The sequence below is a fragment of the Jaculus jaculus genome, chromosome 9 (assembly GCF_020740685.1).
Source record: "Jaculus jaculus isolate mJacJac1 chromosome 9, mJacJac1.mat.Y.cur, whole genome shotgun sequence".
Taxonomy (NCBI): domain Eukaryota; kingdom Metazoa; phylum Chordata; class Mammalia; order Rodentia; family Dipodidae; genus Jaculus; species Jaculus jaculus.
This window is the reverse complement of record NC_059110.1, coordinates 55990233-55996820: the sequence shown is the minus strand read 5'-3', so window position 1 is coordinate 55996820 and position 6588 is coordinate 55990233. Positions and strand designations below refer to the sequence as shown.

General features: G+C 42.5%; 1 pseudogene; it reads right to left on the bottom strand.

Moving 5' to 3' along the window:
- Positions 1-1547: 1547 nt before the first annotated feature.
- Positions 1548-6171, bottom strand: LOC101607367 (annotated as a pseudogene).
- Between the last annotated feature and the right edge of the window lie 417 nt (positions 6172-6588).

Sequence of the window (6588 nt, the reverse complement as noted above, 5' to 3'; positions counted from 1 at the left end):
TTGTAGCGGCTCAATTCGTAATAGCTAAAAGCTGGAATCAACCCAGATGTCCATCATTAGAAGAATGGATAACAAAGATGTGGTATATCTACAAAATTGAATTCTATACAGCAGTAAGGAAAAACGACGTAAAGAAAATTGAGGAGAAATGGTTGAACCTGGAACAGATCATTCTCAGCGAACTTACCCAATCACAGAAAAAAAATCAACACATAGTCTCACTCATCTGCAACACCTAACCTGAATCTACCCAAGATGCTTTACATACCCAGCAAGCACCTCTTTGTCTTTTTTGATTACTTTTGGTTTGAAGTCTATTTTATCTGATATTAGTATAGCTATGCCTGCTTGTTCTTATTTCCGTTTGCTTGGAATTTTCCACCCTTTCACCCTGAGGAGGTGTCTGTCTTTAGTGGTGAGGTGGGTTTCTTGAAGACAGCAGGTTGAGCCATCCAATTTTCTGATACACCCTGTTAGCTTATGTCTCTTGATGTATGAATTAATGCCATTAATATTTAAGTCAACTGTGAGTTTTGATTTAATCCCTGACACACTGTGGTGGCTTATGTGGTTTAATGTTTTCTTGTATTTTCAGTTTTGGGTGCCTTCTCTGAGTTTGGTTATTGTGATCTTTTTCTTGTAGGCACTTGAGGTTGGTTATTTGATTCTTCTGTGTGGAGAATTCTTAGAAGTACTCTGCAGGTTTGGATTTGTGTTCATCTACTTGTAAAGCTGTTTTATCATGGAATATTTTTATTTCACCATCTATTATGAGGGATACTTTTTCTAGGTAGAGTAGTTTGGGTTGGAAACCATAGGTTCTTAGACTTTTCAGTGTTCCATTACAGGCCCTCCTGGATTTCAGGGTTTCCTTTGAGAAAGCTGAAGTAATTCTGATGGGGTTACTTTTATATGCAATGTGTTGTTTCTCCCTAGCTGCTTTTAGGACCTTTTCTTTGTTATCGATATTTAGAGTCTTAATGACAATATGTCTTGGAGAATTTCTCCTTTGGTCCAAACTTTCTGGAGTTCTGTTTGCTTCTTGTACCTTGATGGAACTTTCTTTTGAGAGAGTGGGAAAGTTTTCTTCAACGATTTTGTTGAATAATTTATCCATACCTTTGGTCTGAATTTCTTCCCCTTCTGCTTTTCCCATGATCTGAAAGTTGGGACATTTAAGGGTATCCCACAGTTACCTCATGTTCTGTTCACAAAATTTTTTGAACTTATTGAAACGTTTGGACTCCTGAACTTCTTATCTGTTTTGTTTTCCAGTTCTGAGTTTCTATCATCCGTATGGCTGACTCTATTCTTGAGAGCTTCTGTGGTGTTTTAGGTTTGTTCAGTTTGGTCTGTACTTTCTACTGCTTTTTTAATGTACAGTTCCAATGCCTCTGTTGAATTCCTTTTCACATCATTTTCTGATTTTCTTTTATTTGGGGGGGGGGTATAGTGAAATTTATTTGATAATGGTGACAAAAAAGGGCTCCTTAGTCCCCTCCATTTCTTCCAGGGCTATCTGGGATGGAAACTGAGGAGGGGGATACTCAGTATGTTGGGGGCTGAGTTGGGCCAGGGGCTCCCCAGCAGCCAAGGCCCCTTTTCTTCTCATGTTGTTGCTGGGGGTGGGTGACGAGGACTTCTTTTTCCTTGAAGGCCATGTGGACCATGAGGTCCACCACCCTGTTGCTGTAGCCAAATTCATTGTCATACCAGGAAATGAGCTTGACAAAGTGGTCGTTGAGGGCAATGCCAGCTCTGGCATCAAAGATGGAAGAGTGGTTGTCACTGCTAAAGTCACAGGAGACAACCTGGTCCTTCATGTAGCCCAGGATGCCCTTAAGGCCTTCTTCACCACCCTCTTGTCATCATTTTTGGCAGCTTTTTCCAGGTGGCAGGTCAAATCCACCATAGACACGTTGGGGGTGGGCACAAGGAAGGCCATGCCAGTGAGCTTCCCATTCAGCTCAGGGATGACCTTACCCACAGCCTTGGCAGAGCCAGTGGATGTAGGGATGATGTTCTGGGAAGCCATGTGGCCATCACGCCAGAGTGTACCAGAGGGACCATCCACAGTCTTCTGGGTGGCAGTGATGGAATGGACTGTGGTCAGAAGACCTTCCACAATGCCAAAATTGTCATGGATAACCTTGGCCAGGGGGGCTAAGCAGTTGGTGCAGGAGGCATTGCTGACAAACATAAGTGAGTTGTCATACTTCTCATGGTCCACTAGGCTTCTTATGACAATGGGGCCTGCCTGATGTGAGGGAAGGAGCCCTTGGGGTGGGAGAGCCTATGGTGGGGAGAACCCTAGCCTGCTGGCCTAGGTCCACACATGGTGGGGCAGTGGTGTGTGGAGGTCCCTGGTGGCAGTGGGGGAAGTGCTAGCATACTGATCTGGGTCTGTGTATATAGGTGGGGGTAGCAGAGGAATGGCATTCACACATGGAAATCCTCTGGAGGAATACTAGCTTGCTGGCCTGGGTTGGAACACTGTTGAGGGGTTTGGCAGTGAGTGGGAAGGCAGTCACCCGTGGAGGTACCCTGGGAGAATGCTATCCTGCTGTCCTAGGTCCACGCACAGGATTGGAGGGGTATGGCAGAGTTCTTGTGTGGAGCTCTGCAGTGGTGGGAATGCCTGGGGTGGGTGGGGGAAGCTAGCCTGCTGGCATGTGTTCACACATGGGGTGGTGGGTGGTGGCAAGGAGGGGTGGTGTTTGCACATGGAGGTACCCTGGGAGAAGCTAGCCTGCTGGCCTGAGTTCGCTCACAGGGATGGGGGATGGTGGTGTGTGTTGGGGGGAAGCTGTTAGTGGGATGGTGATAAGGTGTGGAGGTAGCCTAGGGGAATTCTAGCCTGCTGGCCTGGGTCTGCACACTGGGGTAGGGTTCAGTGGTGAGTGGTAAGGCATTCACATATGGAGGTCCCCTGGTGCAATGCTAGCCTGCTGGCTTGTGTTCCCTCACAGGGGTGAGAGATGGTAGTGAGTAGGATGCCCTTGGTGACTTTTGGTGTGCACGTGGAGCTACACTAGCCTGCTGGCCTGGATACACTTAGCTTTCACGTAAAGCAGGAAGAACCTGGTGGTGTGAAGGCTGGGATGGCCACAGTCATGGCTGCTTGAGTGGCTCAGGGAACAGGTGGGCTACCCAAGAGCATGGGAATCAGCAGATTCCCTACTTTGCTTCTCTGCACCCTCCTACTGGAGGCCTATTAGATTCTGCTCACCCCCAGAAGTCCCAATGAACCCTAAATATCTTGCTTTTCCTTCCCGGGAAGTGCGGCACAGTTAGGTGGATGACATCTTGACCGGAAGTCCTTAAAATAGTTTTAACACTAAATTATATTTTACCTGATTTACTTCTGAATTTAATATAAAGAAAGCATCATGTACTAAATTTTAATTTAAAAATGATTATTAGCTATAATTACACCAAATTTTGAAATAAATTTTGTTCTCTCAACATTTATTTTTTTAAAACACACAGGAAAAGATGTTTTCCTAGGTACAGATTGACGTTTTTATTCCATAAATCAATATATTCTCTTCAAAATAGAAAAAAATTTGTATTTTATCCCCTTACTAAAGAAATTTTTAAAGATTGGATATGGAGTGAAAGACAATTAAAGATAAAGAATACACTTTGACTATTAATATAGACATTCAAATATCTAGGAACAGCAGAGATATATGTGTCCCATGCCGCCTTATGTGAGCCACTTAAACCATTGCTCTACATTACCATTACTATGGCTTTGTTCTCATTAATAAAAAAGGCTGGAGGGATTACCTAGCAGTTAAGGCATTTGCCTAAAGCCCAGGACCCACATTAGCCAGATGCACAATGGGGCACACACATCTGGAGTTTATTTTCAGTGGCTGGAGGCTTTGGCCCACCTCTCTCTAAATAAATAAGTAAAATATTAAAAAATAAAATTAAATAAAAATGGTTTTTCTAACACATTAATAAGTAAGCACAAATAATACCCATTGGTATGGAAAGAGTATTTGTGGTCTTATTAAATGATGCATCTTTTATAAATGGTGTTTCCTTGAATACTGCAATTAAGAACTTGAAATGTTTTCCAAAGTGAGTTTTGATGATTAATGTGGCAGATAGCAAAATGCTCTCTCTTTTTAAAAATAAACAAGAAGAGCCCAATATTTATTGACACTAAATAGCATCTCCAAATTCACCAACAAAAGATGGTAACAAAAGGAACAACTGTCATTGACCATGTTCTTGTCATCATATGTGCTGGATGAGAAGGGCCTTCTCCCCTAAGCAAAGCAGTAATCTGAAAAGGGAACTTTCATTGAAACCTTCCTCACCATAGCAACATATTCAACAAATACAAGTTTTCTACTGAGGTATGGCTGATCAGAAAGGACAATGAACTTGTTGCATAGGAACAGTTAACAGCCACAGTATGAAGCCACTGAGGTACAGAGTCCCTTTAAAGTTCATGGTTTATCTTTAAAGTTAATGAAAATGTGACATTGTAGCCTATAGCTATCCACAATTTCTCTTAATACAAGTGTGAATGAAAGAGGCAAAATCATCCAGTGCACAGGACACTGTACTAGGAATAGTACCATGTTCTCAAGCTGTAGTTCTCTGAGAATGCGAAATATAACCCTTTGAAAAATATTTGAAACTAACGAAATCACTTATTTTATTATTTGGGTGAATATTAGATTTAATTCAAGCTACAAAATTGTAATACAGAGAAAGTAAAGCTAGATGAGTTCTCAGGAAATTGAACTGCCTTTTTGTTGTCTACTTCAAATTCTTCACACATCAAATAATAATTAAGTTAGATACGTTAGTGCTATCAGGAGGGTTGACAGATGATAATATGAATGTTTATGAAGGAGTTTATAGAAACTATAAAGTGACGTGGAAATGTAATGTCCCATTATTTATTTATTTATTTATTTATTTGCTAGTAATTATTATTAAGTGCTGAAAATACAAAGGTGTGCAAACCCTTCTTTCAGCATGCTTAGCTTCTAGTGGCAAGAGAAACATCAAAATTACATTTATTGTATATAAATCTTTTCCTAATTAAATCTCTAACTGAACTCAAGAAAAAAAAAACAAAATGATTAAAGAGCTGAGTATAGTGGTGCATGACTTTAATCCCAGCACTCAGGAGGCAGAGGTAGGAGGATCGCCCTGAGTTCAAGGCCATCCTGAGACTCCATAGTCAATTCCAGGTCAGCCTGAGCTAGAGGGAGACCCTACATCAAAAAGAAAAATAACAAAATAAATGATTGAAGAAAAACGACCATTTAAAAAATGAATGACCTTAATAGATTAACTTCTTGGGTATACATTGCGTGTCTAGCTACAGTTACATATCACACAGGAGTACTGGAAACTTAGTAGGTAGCTGGAACAGAGGAATTTCTGGAACCTTAATGTTATATAGGACAAGAGTCTCCAAATGTAGTGAAAATGAAGAAAGAGAACAATAGCATCATGATTGCTACAACTCTAGATGATTATATTGCCTAACCTCCACCCCTGACTTAACAATGTCATCAGGCATAGTTTTTGCTCTTATCTTAATGACAACCTGGCTCCTCAGTTGATTGCACCTCTGTATGATCTCTGTCCCTCTGACTAATTCGCCTCTCCCTTTGGACCTTGCTGTCCCTGTAGCCCCCAGTCCTTTAACTTTGCTGTTCTCTCTCTCTCCTCCTGTGAGACAACCTGGCAGCTCAGGCCCCAATAAACATCTTTTTCTCTGACTCAGAGTGGTCCTGTATGGTCTTTGGTCATTCATGAACCTCACATCTTGTACTGTCACTCAGGTAGGAGGTTCCCAATTGCCTTCTTGGTCAGCCAGACCTCAATCTCTCCCCCAACCCCTGCTCCTGCTCCACTGCCCAACCAGACTACCAAGCTTCCACAGACCCTCTGATGACCTCAGACCATCTGCCATGTGTAGTTTCTCCCACCCACCATGACTTTAGTTTAACTTCCCTCATGTTCTACCCACAATGTCTTCCACAAATTGGTTTGCTCTCATAAGTACTCCCTCTTTCTCTCTCTCTCATCTCTCTCCTCTAAACCTTCTCTTACCCTTTCCTCCTCAGTGTCTTGCATGACATGGGTTGGCTTGCTCTCATCGTCTTGGAGATCTCCCTCCCTTCCTCTCATCTAAACCATACTTTGTATGGCAGGCCACACTCCTTGGCCATTTCTGGGATCCTCAGTTCTTGAGAAAGATGCACTCTCAACACCTCTGGACTCTCTCTGTTAGGCCCACTGATCCCTGAGTCCTCAGTTTTCTGGCCTGGGGACACTCACTCCTCCTTTCCCTTTGTCCAGAGAGGAGAGGGAAGCTTCTTGCACCTCTTCCCACTACTGATCAAACTTGATGGGTCATGCACAAAGAGGAAATAACTCACCCCTTCTTTATTTCCTTTTTTTTTTCACTCTGTCCTCCTTTCTGCTAGGTTTCCTCAGCCACTGAGCCACTATGATTTACAAACTCCCACTAGCTTAAAACTTAATCTCCCATACTTCTCAGGCATGTCCCCCTGGCCCTATCAGTACCACACGCATGCCCATGCT